We start from the raw sequence: 17,569 nt of genomic DNA, 5'->3' as shown, positions 1-17,569 counted from the left end.
TGGGCCTTAATAAGGCAGAGCCACGGTCATACCTCTTGGAGTTAAACAGTACTCAATCTCAGAGTTATTGCATACACAACACTAACGCACTGCGTATCAGTCAGGTGCAAGTATGAGCGCGGCTCCTTGTAATTTCGTTGGGAGTAAGTCATCCTCCTCAAGTGTCTGCGACCTCTTTGATTGGGCACATAATGCTCTTCAATGAACCTTCTTCCAGCTCTATTCTGCAGCATATAAGTAGTTAGCAATATTCGGACTAAAAGTACAGGCCCCATTCCTTTTTATGTCCTAAAATGTCCTCAAAAATTTTCAGATGTCCACAAAACATTCATACATTTACTTTGAATTGAACTTGATGCTCTTATAATCTCCAATATAGTCAAAACCCCATATAAACTGAGAAAATCACTTTTAGGCTGCTAGCAACTTCACACAGCGTATTCTTCAAAAATCACCGATTTAAAAAATGGCGTCCATACACAGAAACATAGAAATTTACAGCGCAGGAGGCCATTTCGGCCCATCGTGTTCGCGCCGGCCGACAAAGTGCCCCATGGCCCTCGGTCAGCAGCCCCGAAGGTTACATATAAACCTATGAATAATGAACAATAGCGGAAAATAAAGAGCACCCAGCCCAACCAGTCCACCCCACACAACTGCAACACCCCTTACATAGAAACATAAAAAATAGGTGCAGGAGCAGGCCATTCGGACCTTCGAGCCTGCACCACCATTCAATATGATCATGGCTGATCATGCACTTCAGTATCCCATTTCTCCTTTCTCTCCATACCCCTTGATCGCTTTAGCCGTAAGGGCCACATCTAACTCCCTTTTGAATATATCTAACGAACTGGCCTCAACAACTTTCTGTGGGAGAGAATTCCACATGCTCACAACTCACTGAGTGAAGAAGTTTCTCATCTCTGTCCTAAATGGCTTACCCCTTATCCTTATCCTTAGACCCCTGGTTCTGGACTTCCCCAACATCGGGAACATTCTTCCTGCATCTAACCTATCCAATCCCGTCAGAATTGTATATGTTTCTATGAGATCCCCTCTCATTTTTCTAAATTCCATTGAATATAAGCCTAGTCGATCCAGTCTTTCTTCATATGTCAGTCCTGTCATCCCGGGCATCAGTCTGGTGAACCTTCGCTGCACTCCCTCAATAGCAAGAATGTCCTTCGACCCCAACCGGAACCATGTGATCTACTGGGAGAGCCAAAAAACAGATAAAAACCCAAGCCAATTGAGGAAAAAAAAAATCTGGGAAAATTCCTCTGACCCATCGAAACTTGTTCAGATCACCCTGGCCATATTTGATTCCCTGCAGTACTTACCATCGTATCTGTGTCAGCCAACAAGAGGTTATCCAGTCTAATCCCAATTACTAGCTCTAGGACCGCAACCCTGCAGGTTACGGCACTTTAAGTGCCCATCCAAGCACCTTTTAAATGTGGTGAGGATTTCTGCATCCACCACTCTTCCAGGCAGTGAGTTCCAGACCCCCACAACCCTCTGTGTGAAGAAGGCTCCCCTCAAATCCCCTCTGAACCTTCTACCAACCACCTTAAAACTATGCCCCCTCGTAATTGACCCCTCCACCAATGGAAATAGGCCCTTGCTATCCACTATATTCAGGCCCCTCAACATTTTATACACCTCAATGAGATCTCCTCTCAACCTCCTCTAGTCCAGTGAGAACCCAGCCTTTCCAATCTGTCCTCATAATTCTCCATTCCAGGCAGCATCCTAGTAAATCTCCTCTGCACCCTCTCTACTGCAATCACGTCTTTTCCTATAATATGGCAACCAGAACTGCACGCAGTACTCCAGCTGTGGCCTAACCAGAATATTATACAATTGAAGCGTAACCTCCCTGCTCTTGTATTCTATGTCTCGACCAATAAAGGCACGCATTCCGTATGCCTTCTTAACCACCTTATCCACCTGGCCTGCTACTTTCAGGGATCTGTGGACAAGCACTCCAAGGTCCCTTTGTTCATCTATACTATTAAGTGGCCTGCTGCTTAATGTGTATATCCTTTCCTTATTACCTCTCCCAAAGTGCATTACCTCACACTTCTCCGAATTAAATTCCATTTGCCACTGCTCTGTCCACTTAACCAATAGATTGATATACTCCTGCAGTCCATGACTTTCCTCTTCATGATCAACCACACAGCCAATTTGCATCTGCAAACTTCTTAATCATACTCCCTACATTCAAATCTAAATAATTGATATATACCACAAAAAGCAAGGGAACCTGCGGAACCCCACTGGAAACATCCTTCCAGTCACAAAAACATCTATCAACCATTACCCTTTGCTTCCTACCGCTAAGCCAATTTTGGATTCAACTAGCCACTTTGCCCTGTATCCCATGGGCTTTAACCTTTGTGACCAATCTACCATGTGGAACCTTATCAAAAGCTTTGCTAAAGTCCATATATACTACATCATACGCACTACCCTCATCGACCCTCTTGGTTACTTTCTCAAAAAATTCAATCGGGTTAGGCAAACACGATCTTCCCTTAACAAATTCACGCTGACTGTCCCTAATTAATCTTTGCCTTTCCAAATGTAGATTTATCCTGTCTTTCAGGATTTTTTCCAATAATTTTCCCATCACTGAGGTTAGGCTGACAGGCCTGTAATTACTCAGCATATCCCTTTCTCCCTTCTTAAACAAGGGTACCACATTAGCAGTCCTCCAGTCTCGCACCATGCCCAAATCCAAAGAGGTCTGGAAAATGATGGTCAAGGCCTCTGCTATTTCCTCTTGGGATGCATTTCATCTGGGCCTGGGGGCTTATCTACTTTCAAAGCTACTAAACCCCTTAATATCTCCTCTCTCACTATGTTTATGTCATCCAGAATTTCACACTCCTCCTTGATAGCAGTATCTGCATTGCCCCTTTCTTTTGTGAAAACAGACGCAAAGTGTTCATTAAGAACCATACCAACATCTTCTGCCTCCACACAAAGATTACTCTCATGGTTTCTAATTGGCCCCATCCTTCCTTTAGTTACCCTCTTGCTCTTGATATATTTGTAGAACATCTTTGAGGTTTCCTTAATTTTACTAGCCACAAATTTTTCATACACTCTCTTAGCATTCCTAATATCCTTTTTAATTTTACCTCTTAACTTTCTATATTTCTCCAAAGTTTCTATAGCATTTAGCTGTCGGTATATGACATTAGCTTCCCTTTTTTTCTTTATCCTGCCCTGCAAGTCCCTAGACATCCAGGGGGCTCTAGAATTGTTATTCCCACCCTTTTTCTTTAAGGGCACATGTTTTGCCTGAGCTTTCCGGATCTCCTCCTTGAATGTCTCCCACTGTTCCTACACTGATTTACAAGTAGCTGTTTCCAGTGCACTGTGGCCAAATCACCCCTCAACTTAACAAAGTTAGCTTTTCCCCAATTTGGGACTTTTATTCCAGGCCTATCCTTGTCCTTATCCATAACTAACTTGAATCTGACTGAATTATGGTCACTGGCACCCAAGTGCTCTCCCACTAATACCCCTTCAACCTGCCCAGCTTTATTCCCCAAAACTAAATCCAAAACTGCCCCTCTCGTGTTGGGCTTGTTACATACTGACTAAAAAAGTTATACTGCTGGGATAAGATCAGGTAAGTGATGTGATTTTTCGACAGTATTTTTTGACGGCAGTAAAAATGGGCGGTTTGCTGAATTTACCGCCGGCGCTAATTTGGCGGTACATATGGGTGGGCGGGTTCGTTCATCACTGACGGTAATTGCCGAAATTACCGCTGGTGATATTTGGGCGGCAAGATGTGGAAATTCCAGCCCATAGGAACAGGAGTAGGCCATTTAGCATCTCCAGCATATTTTGACATTCAATGAGATCATGGCTGATCTGTGACCTAACTCCAGAGACCTGCCTTTGCCCCAAATCCCTTAATATCTTTGGTTAACAAAAATCTATCAATCTCAGATATTAAATGAACAATTGACCGTGCATCACACCTTGCGTGTAGAAGTGTTTCCTAGCTTAATTCCTGAAATGGCTGGTTCTAATTTTGAGATTATGGGGTAGAAATTCAAGTCTGCCTGAAACCAGGTGCACCTACTGCTTTTTGGCCGCCATTGCGGTGGCCATTCGATCGAAATTCAGTGATTTTTGAAAAAAAATGGCGGCTAGTTGTATTGCACGGCGGGAAGCAGCACTTTGCAGCGGTGTGGGTGGGGAACGTGAAGCGGAGCTTGGACAGGGAAATTCCCCTTCTGGTGATTTTCTGTTAACGAGCCAGCTGGTCCCTGGCCTTCTTAAAGGCCAGAGTTTGCAGCTAGGCCCTGAGCAGGGAAGGTCTTTCACTGAAAGCCATGGCTGCTGCACCTGTAGCAAGGAGGGCAAGCCGTTTCTCAGATGCCGAGCTGGAGACACTCATGCAGGCTGTGGAGAGAAGCAGGCGAGTCCTGTACCCCGATGCGGGCAGACCGATTCGGGAAGTGTTTACAAATGCGTGTCGAGAGATAGATGTGAAGGTCTTGGAGACCTCCATTCATGATCGCACCGCCACCCAATGCCGAAAAAGGATGAACGACATCATCCGTTTGATGAAACTGAGTACCTGTTCCACCAACTGCTGAAATTCACCTGTGAACCTCTCCTTCATCCTTCTCTCATTTCCCACCTTCACTATATAGTCCTTGAAGCAGCATTTCATTGTTGAGGCCTGTATATATGTATATATATATATATATATTTGTGTATATATATGAAGTTCCCTTTTATGTCACAGCTGCATGTCAGAGACACACACTTGTGCACTCATTTCTGATGCCTCATGACACTGCTTCTCAACAACCATTCTTTGTTTTGCAGGCCAAGGTTCCGCACAACCAAATGTAGCAAAGACAGGTGGTGGCTCAGCTCAGCTCAGATCCTTACACCTTTGGAAGAGAGAGTCGAGGCACTAGTGGACAGACATGCTACCTTCCCTGTGGCCTCCGGTAATGCCGATCCCGCTGTCAGCAGCATGGGCAAGTGAAGGCCCTCCTTTAATGCTATCTCTCCCTGAAAGCTCCAGCACCTACTGTGCTTTTCCTTCTGAAAGTACGAGTTGCAGTCTCCATGCGTCAATTCCCTACCTCCCTCTCATGGCAGCCCTCGTGTCATTTATGCGTGCAGATGAGAGACCGACTGAGAGCCAAGGCGAGGGTCCTAGCGCTGGTGCGAGTGGGAGGACAAGGCAGGACGGCAGCCTTGAGGGCAGTGGCAGCCCAGGCCATGGAGAGGCTAATGTTGAGACTGAGAGGCAAGGCCTGAAGGACAGCCAAGAGGGCAATGACAGCCGAGGCCAGGAGAGGCTGATGTTGAGACTGAGAGACGAGGCCTGAAGAACAACCAAGAGGGCAATGACAGCCATGGTGATCCTGACACCCTGGAGGACATTGGGGGCTGAAGCCTGGAGCCCACTCCATCTGTTGGCACCATATCAGATGAGCAAAGAGCGGGACACTGCTGGCAGCACAGCGTCACACATGCCAGCTCAGTTACTGGGAGTACACGGTCGGATCTCATAGACAAAGCAGAGGGGTCTGCACTGGGTGTTGCACCAAGGCCTAAAGCGGGCTGCAGCATGGTGATGAGCATGGTGAACCCCGGATGCCATCTCTTCGGAGGGCGAGTGCGCCCAGGAGTTCTGCTGAAGAGGACTCAGACAAGCCCATTGATGTTGGGGCTTATGAAAGCAGAGTGGAAGCCATACATTCCCAGATGTTGGGGGCAGTGGCAAGGGTGCCAGACAGGCCGTCAGAAGTGGTCAGGAGCAGGGAGGAGTCCACCTCCTGCATTGTCCACCTCCTGCATTGTCGAAGCTCTGCGCTCACCATGGAGCCCATCATTGCCAATGTGCGGGCGATGGTAGGCTCCCAAAGAGACCGTGCGGAACCAGCTGTGATGCTGCGACTCATTGGTGATGTGTCAGCTGCCATTACAGCACAGGCGCAAGAGAACGAGCATATCAGTGCTGCTTTGGAGAGGATGGCTGCGGCCCTGAAAGCTCTTATGCACTCTGGGCAACAGGCCACGGAGTGTCTTACTACTGTCATTTCTGGTGGCTTTGAGACTGTGGCCGCTCTCATGCAGTCTCAGCTGGATGCCACCTGACACCTGTGTTGCCTTTGTGGCTGGGTCCACCATGGGCCACGGGGGATCTTCCGGTGTGGTGCCACAGCACTGACCTAAGCTCCCTCAGATTGGTGCCGGTGGTAATGTGCTGCCCCCGGGGAATGACGGAGGCTCCTCAGACCAGGATCCTAATGAAGTGCTCTATCAGGATCTGCCTTAAATATATTCAATGACCCAGCCTCCACAGCTCTCTGGGGCAGAGAATTCCATAGATTTACAACCCTCTGAGAGAAAATATTTCTCTTCATCTCAGTTTTAAATGGGTGGCCCCTTATTATAAGACTAACACCCCTGGTTTTAGTTTCCCCTATGAGTGGAAATATCCTCTCTGCATCCACCTTGTCGAGCCCCCTCATTATCTTATAAGTTTCAATAAGATCACGTCTCATTCTTCTGAACTCCAATATCTGTAGGTCCAACCTACTCAACCTATCCTCATAAGTCAACCCCCTCATTTCCGGAAGCAACCTAGTGAACCTTCTCTGAACAGCCTCCAATGCAAGTATATCCTTCCTTAAATATGGAGACCAAAACTGTACGCAGTACTCCAGGTGTGGCCTCACCAATACCCTGCACAATCATAGCAGGACTTCTCTGCTTTTATACTCTATCCCCCTTGCAAAAAAGGCCAATATTTCATTTGCCTTCCTGATTACTTGCTATACCTGCATACTAACTTTTTATGTTTCATGCACAAGGAGCCCCAGGTCTCTGTACTGCAGCACTTTGCAATTTTTCTCTACTTAAATTATAATTTGCTTTTCTATTATTTCTGCAAAAGTGGATAACCTTGCATTTTCCCACATTATACTCCATCTGTTAAATTTTTGCTCACTCAACCTATCTATATCCCTTTGCAGATTTTTTGTGTACTCCTCATAATTTGCTTTCCCACCCATCTTTGTATCATCAATAAACTTGGTTACATTACATTCGGTCCCTTCAGATTTTTGAGCGATAAGGGAATAAAGGATTATGGGGAGCGGGCAGGGAAGTGGAGCTGAGTCCATGATCAGATCAGCCATGATCTTATTGAATCGAGGCACAGGCTCGAGGGGTCAAATGGCCTACTCCTGCTCCTATTTCTTATGTTTCAATATCTGGACAGGTGTATCATTTCATGGTGGGCACCGATGTATGAAAGGACTTATTAGGATGGCCATGGAAAAGCAAAGATGATGGGTGATGTGGGCATTAACTCATTTGAAATGAGCAGCAATGAAAGAGGTCTGAACTTCCCTTGCAGGGTTGGGATGGCGATGACGCCCCCTGGGTGACTGGCAACGCACATTCTGGTCCTCCTCCTCCTGCTACTGCACTTCCTCCGGAGGTGCTAGTGCTGGATCAACCTCCAGCGGCTGGCCCCTCATGATTGCCAATTTGTGCAGCATTCAGCAGACGACCATGAATAGAGAGATCTGCTCAGGCGAGTACTGCAACACTCCACCAGAGCGGTCCAGGCAACGGAGAGGCAGCGATGTGCACTCTGACTATGTCTTTAAGGCCGCATCCACAAGATCGCGGTGGAAGTGGGGGGGGGGGGGGGGGGGGGGAGGGAGTGGGGCGAGAGTGAACACCGCTGCAAAAACCCCAGGAGAATTTCGCTGGCGGCGGCCATTCGACCGCAAATCGGCGGCTAATTGACTCCGCCACTTTCCAACGATAAAAGGCCTTTTCGAGAGGCTGAATTTCAGCCCCAATGTCCCCAGTCCTAGACTCCCCAACCAGCGGAAATAGTTTCTCTCTATCTTTGTATAGCTGTAGCATAACTTCTACCTCCTTGTATTCTAATCCTTTACATATAAAGGCCAGCATTCCATTAGCCTTTTTGATTATTTTCTGTACCTGTCTATGACATTGGTATGATCTATGTACAAGAACCCCAAGTCACTTTGGACCTCCACTGTTTCTAGCTTTTCGGCATTTAGAAAGTAACATAGAAACATAGAAAATAGGTGCAGGAGTAGGTCATTCGGCCCTTCGAGCCTGCACTGCCATTCAATAAGATCATGGCTGATCATTTCTTCAGTACCCCTTTCCTGCTTTCTCTCCATACCCCTTGATCCCCTTATCCATAAGGGCCATATCTAACTCCTTCTTGAATATATCCAGTGAACTGGCATCAATAACTCTGCGACAGGTTAACAACTCTCTGAGTGAAGAAGTTTCTCCTCATCTCAGTCCTAAATGGCCTACCCCTTATCCTAAGACAATGTCCCCTGGTTCTGGACTTCCCCAACATCGGGAACATTCTTCCCACATCTATCCTGCCCAGTCCCGTCAGAATCTTATATGTTTCTATATGTTCCCTCTCATCCTTCTAAACTCCAGTGAATAAAGGCCCAGTTGATCCAGTCTCTCCTCATATGACAGCCCAGCCATCCCTGGAATCAGTCTGGTGAACCTTCGCTGCACTCCTCAATAGCAAGAACGTCCTTCCTCAGACTAGGAGACCAAAACTGAACACAATATTCCAGGTGAGGCCTCACTAAGGCCCTGTACAACTGCAGTAAGACCTCCCTGCTTCTATATTCAAATCCCCTAGCTATGAAAGCCAACATACCATTTGCCTTATTTACCACCTGCTGTACCTGCGTGCCCACTTTCGGTGACTGATGAACCATGACGCCCAGGTCTCGTTGCACCTCCCCTTTTCCTAGTCTGCCGCCATTCAGATAATATTCTGCCTTCGTGTTTTTGCCCCCAAAATGGATAACCACATTATACTGCATCTGCCATGTATTTTCCCACTCACCTAACCTGTCCAAGTCACCCTGCAGCCTCTTAGCGTCCTCCTCACAGCTCACACCGCCACCCAGTTTAGTGTCATCCGCAAACTTGGTGATATTACACTCTATTCCTTCATCTAAATCTTTAATGTACATTGTAAAGAGCTGAGGTCCCAGCACTGAGCTTTGTGGCACTCCACTAGTCACTGCCTGCCATTCTGAAAAGGACCTGTTTATCCCGACTCTCTGCTTCCTGTCTGCCAACCAGTTCCCTATCCACGTCAGTTTATTACCCCCAATACCATGTGCTTTGATTTTGCATACCAATCTCTTATGCGGGACCTTGTCAAAAGCCTTTTGAAAGTCCAAATACACCACATCCACTGGTTCTCCCTTGTCCACTCTGCTAGTTACATCCTCAAAAAATTCCAGAAGATTCGTCAAGCATGATTTCCCTTTCATAAATCCATGCTGACTTGGACCGATCCTGTCGCTGCTTTCCAAATGCGCTATTTCATCCTTAATGATTGATTCCAACATTTTCCCCACTACTGATGTCAGGCTAACCGGTCTATAATTACCCATTTTCTCTCTCCCTCATTTTTTAAAAAGTGATGTTACATTAGCTACCCTCCAGTCCATAGGAACTGATCCAGAGTCGATAGACTGTTGGAAAATGATCACCAATGCATCCACTATTTCGAGGGCCACTTCCTTAAGTACTCTGGGATGCAGACTATCAGGCCCCGGGAATTTATCGGCCTTCAATCCCATCAATTTCACTAACACAATTTCCCGCCTAATAAGGATATCCGTCAGTTCCTCCTTCAGATTGTTCTATCCTTTTTAGATCTAAAGTGGATTGGTACACTCATAATAAAGGATGAAACTGTGTACTGTGTACAATGAGCAATTGTGACCTTAGCTCCTTTAATTAGACTCCTGAGTGCAGGTACCTCGTGGGTGACCTGCTTATATACCATGCTCCCAAGAGATGCTGGGATCCCTTGGGACTCCAACAGGTGGGCCCTCTGGTGGTCAGGTGTTATACAGGGATCACCTGCGCCATGACAGGAGCTGATGACTGCTGGACGGACCACCGTCTAATCTGATCCATCATCAACATTAACATTGCCCCAAAGCAGAAGGGACAGCAGAAGCAGTTCCGCAAAAAAGTTAATGTCGGGGCACTTAGAAACCCAGCTAAGAGAGCCCTACAAAGCCAGCGCCTCACAGCCAATCTGGCGTGCCTTGATGACCCTGAGATGCTGAATGCCCACAGCGCTTGGTCTGCCCTCCAGGCCTCTGTAACCAGTACCTGTGAAGAGGCACTTGGTCACTCAACCAGAAAACATCAGGACTGGTTTGATGAAAATGATCAGGAGATCGAAGAACTTATAGATCGCAAGCGCAAAGCATTTCTGAGCCTCAAGCAACAACTCGGGAGCTGCAAAACAACATTACAGACGGCTCAAGGCTCAGGTCCAACAAAAAACCCAGGACCTAAAGAACAGGTGGTGGATGGAGAAAGCACAGGAGATACAACAACTGGCCGACAGCCACGATATGCAAGGATTGTTCACTGCAGTCAAGGCAACCTACGGTCCAAACTCCCAAGGCCCCACCCCACTCCTGGCCAAGAACGGGGAAACACTCATCAAGGGCACCAAGGCTATCAGGGCCCAATGGAAGGAGCACTTTGAAGATCTCCTCAATTGAGACTCTGCCTTTGACTCGAGTGTTCTTGACTCCATCCCGCAGCATGCGACCCACCACCAACTCAGTGAAACTTCGATATTGCACAAGGTAGGCAAAGCCATAAAACAGCTTAAGAATAACAAGGCTATGGGTGCGGATGGAATCCCTGCTGAGGTGCTAAATTATGGTGGAGAGGCACTGTTGTCGTGGATACATGACCTCATCTCTCTCATCTAGAGGGAGGAGAGCATGCCAGGAGATCTCAGAGACGCAGTGATTGTGATAATTTTTTTAAAAAAGGGGGACATGTCCGACTGCGGCAATTACAGGGGAATAAATAGGAGGTGGGTGGGGTGGTTTGACCCATCCACCTCCATGGAGGTGTGTGGGGGGCCTGACCCATCCACCTCCATGGCACGAACCTGGTATTGCAGTACTTCCAGGAACGGTGCAGTGGCTCTAGGCCTTTTGGCTAAGAGCATTGGCGCAGAGTGATCCTTGATGTGTGTAAGGTGATCTCTGGCGTTTGTGATTTGACAAAGAATTGGAAAGATTGGCAACGAATTAAAAAAAGAATTACAGGGGAATATCACTTCTCGGCCTTTTGGCTAAGATCATGCGTAACTGACCTGACAGGGGAGTAACCATGACCCCAAAGTGGTTCTCCCTGGATCAGGAAGGTGATTCTCCTATGCTTTTTGGAAATAGGAGGTGGGTGGGGTGGCTTGACCCATCCACCTCCACGGAGGTGTGTGGGGGGCCTGACCCATCCACCTCCATGGCACGAACCTGGTATTGCAGTACTTCCAGGAACGGTGCTTGGGCTCTAGGCCTTTTGGCTAAGAGCATTGGCGCAGGGTGATCCTTGATGTGTGCAAGGTGACCTCTGGCGTTTGTGATCTGACAAAGAATTGGAAAGATTGGCAACAAATAAATAAAAAAAATAAAAAAATTAAAAATGACAGGAGAATCTCCCAGCTATCAGCCACTGAGAAAGTTGTCGCTAGGGTTCTCCTCAATCGACTTCTCTCTGTGGCCGAGGAGCTCCTCCCGAAATCACAATGTGGATTTCGTCCTCTACGGGGCACAACAGACATGAACTTTGCAGCGCGACAGCTGCAGGAAAAACGCAGGGAGCAGCGCCAGCCCTTATACATGGCCTTTTCCGATCTTACAAAGGCCTTTGACACTGTCAACCGCGAGGGTCTATGGAACGTCCTCCTTCATTTCGGATGCCCCCAAATGTTTGTCAACAGCCTTCGCCTGCTTCACGATGACATGCAGGCTGTGATCCTTACCAACGGATCTATTACAAACCCAATTCACGTCCGGACCGTGGTCAAACAGGGCTGCGTCATCGCTCCAACCACCTTCTCAATCTTTCTCGCCGCCATGCTCCACCTCACAATCAACAAGCTTCCCGCTGGAGTGGAACTAAACTACAGAACCAGTGGGAAGCTGCTTAACCTACGCCGCCTCCAGGCCAGGTTCAAGATCACCCCAACCTCTGTCATTGAGCTGCAGTATACGGACGACGCCTGCATCTGCGCACATTCAGAGGCTGAACTCTAGGATATAGTCAATGTATTCACTGAGGCATATGAAAGCATGGGCCTTACGCTTAACATCCGTAAGACAAAGGTCCTCCACCAGCCTGTCACCGTCGCACAGCACTGCCCTCCAATCATTAAGATTCACGGCGCGGCCCTCGACAACGTGGACCATTTCCCATATCTCGGGAGCCTCTTATCAACAAAGGCAGACATTGATGCGGAGATTTAACATCGCATCCAGTGTGCCAGTGCAGCATTCGGCTGTCTGAGGAAATGAGTGTTTGAAGACCAGATCCTCAAATCTACCACCGAGCTCATGGTCTATAGGGCTGCCCTCCTGCATGGATCTGAGGCATGGACGATGTATAGAAGGCACCTCAAGTCGCTGGAGATATATCACCAACGATGTCTCCGCAAGATCCTGCAAATCCCCTGGGAGGACAGGCGCACCAACATCAGTGTCCTCGACCAGGCTAACATCCCCAGCATTGAAGCACTGACCACACTTGATCAGCTTCGCTGGGCAGGCCACATAGTTCGCATGCCAGATACGAGACTCCCTAAGCAAATGCTTTATGCAGAGCTCCTTCGTGGTAAACGAGCCAAAGGAGGACAGTGAAAACATTATAAGGACACCCTCAAAGCCTCCCTGGTAAAGTGCGACATCACCATTGACACCTGGGAGACCCTGGCCGAAGACCGCCCGAGGTGGAGAAAGTGCATCCGGGAGGGCGTTGAGCTCTTTGAGTCTCAATGCAAAGAGCGTGAAGAGACCAAGCACAGGCAGCGGAAGGAGCGCGTGACAAACCAGCCCCACTGACCCCTTCCCTCAACGAATGTCTGTCCCATCTGTGACAGGGTCTTTGGCTCTTGTATCAGATTGTTCAGCCATTGAAGAACTCACTTAGGGAATGGAAGCAACTCTTCCTCGATTCCTAGGGACTGCCTATGATGATGATCTACCTCCTTGTATTCTAGTCCTCTAGATATAAAGGCCAGCATTCCATTAGCCTTTTTGATTATTTTCTGTACCTGTCCATGACATTGGTATGATCCATGTACAAGAACCCCAAGTCACTGTTTCTAGCTTTTCACCATTTAGAAAGTACTCTGTTCTATCCTTTTTAAGTCGAAAGTGGATTGGTACACTCATAATAAAGGATGAAACTGTGTACAATGAGTAAGTGTGACCTTAGCTCCTTTAATAAGACTCCAGAGTGCAGGTACCTCGTGGGTGACATGCTTATATACCGTGCTCCCAAGGCATGCTGGGATCCCTTGGGACTCCAACAGGTGGGCCCTCTGGTGGTCAGGTGTTATACAGGTTACAAGGGGTTAAATAAATAACATGGATGACTTTACTTTTGCCCACACTGAAATCCATTTGTCAGAGTTTTGCCTATTCGTTTAATCTATTAATATCTCTTTGTAATTTTATGCTTCCATCTCCACTGCTTAAAATGCCGCCTATCTTTGTGTCATTGGCAAACTTGGATATGTGGCTTTTTATCCTATCATCTTAGTCATTAATAAATATGGTGAATAGTTGAGGCCCCAACACAGGTCCTTGCAAGACACCACTAGTCAAATCCAGCCAATTAGAGTACCTGCCCATTATCCCGACTCTCTGTCTCTTGCCATTCAGCCAATTTCCTAACCAGGTCAATAATTTGCCTTTAATTCCATGAGCTTCAACATTAGATAACAGTATCTTGTGAGAGATTTTATCAAATGCCTTCTAGAAGTCCATGTAAATAACATCCATAGACATTCCCTTGTCCACTACTTTACTTACCTCTTCAAAAAATTCAGTCAGGTTCCTCCTACCCTTTACAAATCCATTCTGGCTCTCTCTGATCAAAACTTTTTCAAGGTATTCAGTGACTCTATCCTTAATTATAGACTCTAGTAATTTCCCAACAACAGATGTTAGGATAACTGGTCTATGATTGCCTGGTTTCCTGAAAATAGCCAGAAATACGGTGCAAAGTTTAGGAGTTAGTAAAAACTGACCTGTGATGATTCACCACAGAATTATGAGATACTTTACACCATACATCATTTTTGGCCAACAGTATGTTTGTTACCCACTTCCAAGTCTCCACCAATAACATTCAGGCTAACTGCTGGGAGACATGTGAGGGTAGGTCAAATTTTCTATCAACAATCACTTTACTTTTCTTTTATAATGCACACAATATTAAAAATCTGATATAGCTTAATGTAGTGATGTACCTGTTATGTCTTGGATAAGGAGTCAGACTAGAAACTGCAAGCTCAAAGTAAGTGTGACCGTAGTCCTTTATTACAGATCTCAGAGTGCCTCTCCAGCCTGTGAGGCCTCCTTATATACAGGTGCTCCCAAGGGATTGTGGAATCCCTTGGGACACCAGGGGATAAACCCTCTGGTGGTTAGACATGGTAATTACAGGTTTACATACATAACAGTACCAGCACACTATATCACTTGTCCAGTAATCTCCCTATTTTTCAGTCACTAAAAGGCCTCCTAAGCCTCCATATTGGGTAAGGTGGTTGCGCTGGAGTCAGGGGCGCACATTGGGAAAATTTGAAGATGGAAATAATTTATTTAAATTAGAGTCCTGCACTTCTTCCAGGACTCATTCTTGATTTTTGAATGCCCCAGCATTTCAATCACTACATACTGAACTCGCACAGCGCTAATTGGCAGTACGGCCCCCATACTACTTATCTGAAGGCAGAAGGAGGAGGAGTACTCCTCCCGATGGCACATTAAAATAACATGGGCCGTGCTCCTCCCCACTCACCGGATACCGATCGCCCTGACCTGTACACCAATCGGCCCTCATCTTCACTTAACTGACAACTGCTGCTAGTGTCACAGTGGCTTGCTCTTTAACGTTGCTTTGCCAGGGGAGCTGCCTCTTAATCTCCGCAGCTCGCCTCCTTCATGGTAATGATGCCCAAGGCCCAATATCGGGGGCGCCACGCTCATCACAATTCAGGCGCAGGGATTGCACCCTGTGCCCCTCCGTGTGCTGGGTGCACCTGAATTTCTAAACCAGAGTGGTAGGACACAGGCTTATTCCAGCAGTCCCCAACACACTAGTTCTGATCTCTGCCAGATAAAGTTAGAGATAAAGTTGCAAATAAAAGCAACTTGATCCCCAAAAAGGATGGAATAATGAAGGACAAGTCACTCTTGGACACTGTACAGCAAATGTTAACTGCTGACTATCGCAGAGGCATTGGTAAAGGCTTGCAAATAAATTTCTTGCCTACCCTTAAGTTGGTGAATAGTGCCACCAATAAAATGAGAATGAAATTGATTACTTTTTAACTGATAAAAAATAAAGCTAATAAATTAAAAAGACCATAAGATATATGGCACAGAAACAGGCCATTTGGCCCAACCAGTCCATTTGGCCCAACCAGTCCATGCCGGCGTTTATGCTCCACTCAGGCCACCTCCTGTCTTTCCTCATCTAACTCTTTCAGCATATCCCTCTATTCCCTTTTCCTTCATATGCGTATCTAGCCTCCCCTTAAATGCATCTATACTATTTGCCTCAACTACTCCCTGTGGTGGTGGAGTTCCACATTCCCACCACTCTCTGGGTAAAGAAGTTTCTTCTGAATTCCTCATTTGATTTCTTGGTGACTATCTCATATTGATGGCCTCTAGTTATGCTCTTCCCCACAAGTGGAAACACTCTCCCTGGATCTACTCTTTAAAAACCTTTCATGTTTTTGAAGACCTCTCAGCTTTCTTTTTTCAAGCGAAAAGAGATGCAACCTGTTCATCCTTTCCTGATAGTTATAACCTCGCATTTCTGGTATCATCCTTGTAAATCTTCTCTGCACCGTCTCCAGTGGCTCTATATCCTTTATATAATATGGCGACCAGAACTGAACAGATCTATAAAAGTGTGTAGCAAGTCAAAATGATATTCTCAAGTCCTTTTCATTCTAATTAGTCTTTGTTGAAATGAGATATAAATAAAAGGGGTGAAAAAAGGGGGACACAAGACACTTTAATCCCAGGGAAGGGAGGCACTACCACCTCCTGGGAAATTGCCCGGGTATTTATGGAGGCGCTGCCATGGCAGCACCGCGTCCCGCGGTTAGCGTCCCAGGCGGCCGCGCAACCAGCGACAATGTCATTGCTGTGCGCGGCGATCCCTCACTGATCTGCACAGTCTTGAGTGCCGGGCTGCAGGCCCGGTCGCACGTTGCCCTGGTAGCCTAGTGGTGGCCATCAGAGGCCTTGCAGAGTGAACAGCGGCCCTCCCCTTTAATTGAAGGGGAGGGGCGTTGATGTGCGTCAGTGCTATGCGAAGCATCCGCGTAACGCTTCCCTTAAGTTGGTGAATAGTGCCACCAATAAAATGAGAATGAAATTGATTACTTTTTAACTGATAAAAAATAAAGCTAATAAATTAAAAAGACCATAAGATATATGGCACAGAAACAGGCCATTTGGCCCAACCAGTCCATTTGGCCCAACCAGTCCATGCCGGCGTTTATGCTCCACTCAGGCCACCTCCTGTCTTTCCTCATCTAACTCTTTCAGCATATCCCTCTATTCCCTTTTCCTTCATATGCGTATCTAGCCTCCCCTTAAATGCATCTATACTATTTGCCTCAACTACTCCCTGTGGTGGTGGAGTTCCACATTCCCACCACTCTCTGGGTAAAGAAGTTTCTTCTGAATTCCTCATTTGATTTCTTGGTGACTATCTCATATTGATGGCCTCTAGTTATGCTCTTCCCCACAAGTGGAAACACTCTCCCTGGATCTACTCTTTAAAAACCTTTCATGTTTTTGAAGACCTCTCAGCTTTCTTTTTTCAAGCGAAAAGAGATGCAACCTGTTCATCCTTTCCTGATAGTTATAACCTCGCATTTCTGGTATCATCCTTGTAAATCTTCTCTGCACCGTCTCCAGTGGCTCTATATCCTTTATATAATATGGCGACCAGAACTGAACAGATCTATAAAAGTGTGTAGCAAGTCAAAATGATATTCTCAAGTCCTTTTCATTCTAATTAGTCTTTGTTGAAATGAGATATAAATAAAAGGGGTGAAAAAAGGGGGACACAAGACACTTTAATCCCAGGGAAGGGAGGCACTACCACCTCCTGGGAAATTGCCCGGGTATTTATGGAGGCGCTACCATGGCAGCACCGCGTCCCGCGGTTAGCGTCCCAGGCGGCCGCGCAACCAGCGACAATGTCATTGCTGTGCGCGGCGATCCCTCACTGATCTGCACAGTCTTGAGTGCCGGGCTGCAGGCCCGGTCGCACGTTGCCCTGGTAGCCTAGTGGTGGCCATCAGAGGCCTTGCAGAGTGAACAGCGGCCCTCCCCTTTAATTGAAGGGGAGGGGCGTTGATGTGCGTCAGTGCTATGCGAAGCATCCGCGTAACGCTTCC

At 46.9% G+C, this 17,569-nt stretch overlaps 1 protein-coding gene and 1 pseudogene across 2 annotated transcripts in view; one reads left to right on the top strand and one right to left on the bottom strand.

Annotated features, from left to right (window-relative positions):
- The window catches only part of LOC139277248 (interactor of HORMAD1 protein 1), a 99,174-nt gene that overhangs the window by 18,674 nt on the left and 62,931 nt on the right, over positions 1-17,569 (bottom strand). The window lies entirely within an intron of this gene.
- Positions 11,190-11,427, top strand: LOC139277759 (U2 spliceosomal RNA; annotated as a pseudogene).

Source organism: Pristiophorus japonicus, chromosome 12 (genome assembly GCF_044704955.1).
Source record: "Pristiophorus japonicus isolate sPriJap1 chromosome 12, sPriJap1.hap1, whole genome shotgun sequence".
NCBI lineage: Eukaryota > Metazoa > Chordata > Chondrichthyes > Pristiophoridae > Pristiophorus > Pristiophorus japonicus.
This window is presented reverse-complemented; position numbering and strand designations above follow the sequence as displayed.